Raw genomic sequence first — 1,591 nt, forward strand, 5'->3', positions numbered from 1 at the left:
AAAAACCGCCGGGATAACTTGAGGCCCAAATGAACATCCAACCCATCAACAATTGCTGGAGTCCAATTAATAGTGAAGTATCAGCCCATGTCCAACATTGACTTGTAATGTAAGTCCAGCACGAAGTAGCAAATATTACAACATTTACCATTTTGACATATTTTATAAAGTAGAAAATTTTACTCGACATTATTAAAAAAGGAAAAATAACAAATATTATTCATTTTATTGTTTGATATTGATTTAGTTTCGTAATATAGATGTCTACTATCTTGGACAAATATACTTTTTTTAAGTCCTTAATGAAGAGGTAATGAAGTTGCCGAAGAACTATTCATAGCTAGCAATTGGTGATTGAATCTCACCGAAGTAGAAAAGATTCATGTCAACAATCTTGGAGATCAATGTCTAATCCGTCTCTTGTTTTGGATATTCATTTACTTAGTATCGTAGAGTTGTGAAACTAAATCCCGTTGAGAATATGGGACCGACACCCGTCATATATTACACCTTTTTAATGATCGATCAATTTTAACTTCTTCTGTTACATATTTTAGCACTTTTGTAAATGTTGATCGATTTTAGCTCTTCAGCCAACCTTTCTTATCTATCTTTAATTGAATGAGCTATTTTATTTTTATTTTTATTTTTTTTATTTTTTATTTTTATAAAAATATACTTATTTACTTATAATTTACATTATTCTCCCTGGTTGCCTCGTGAGTCCCTCTCCCCGAGATTGAGATCTAAAAATCTAAGGGAGGGGGGTATATTTAATTAAGACTTTTAAAGACTTTGGAATATTTAAAAAGTTTTGGTGTATTCAATTGAGACTTTTAAAGACTCTCTTTAAAAAGTCTCTATAAGTTTCGAGACATTCAATCAAAACTTTTTAGGAGTCTCTACAAATTTCATGGTATTCAATTGAGAAAGACCTTCGGAGAATTTATAATTTATTAGACTTTCAGAGACTTTTTGGTAGAAAACATACATAGAATTCTCACAAGAAAATCTATCATCCATCGAGAGATTTCTCATAGAAGCCAACCTATTCTTTTTCCTTCTAGGGTTTTCTCCTCCATCCCCTTCAATTAGGTAATAAACGAGCTCTATACATCTCTATCTCTCCCTCTATGAGTTTTTTTTTTTAATTTGATTTATGAATAAACCCATCTCCAAAATTGCAAAGTCGAAGAAGATGATTCTGGAGAGTTTTTGATTTCTGAACCAATTCAATATACCCACAGAAAAACATGAATTCTTTCCAAATTTTCAGCGGTTGGCCTGAAATGTAACACCCTCCGCCCTTAATACCCTAACCCGAATTTGGACCTGTATTTCACCCATGCCTACCCAGGTTATTCCATGAATCCTAATTCTAATCCCTTGAAACCACCCATTCACAGCGGACATGTGGAATGATGTTGGAAATATTATATATATATATATATGGTTGATCATTACTAAAATACTATTTTATTAAATATTTTTATTATTTGTTAATCTACTTAATATAAGATGAAAAAGTATTTTATGTTTGGCGAAAACCTCTTTTTTTTTTTTTTTTTTTAAAAAAAAATTTAATGAAAAA

This window comes from Olea europaea, chromosome 6 (assembly GCF_002742605.1).
Source record: "Olea europaea var. sylvestris chromosome 6, O_europaea_v1, whole genome shotgun sequence".
NCBI lineage: Eukaryota > Viridiplantae > Streptophyta > Magnoliopsida > Lamiales > Oleaceae > Olea > Olea europaea.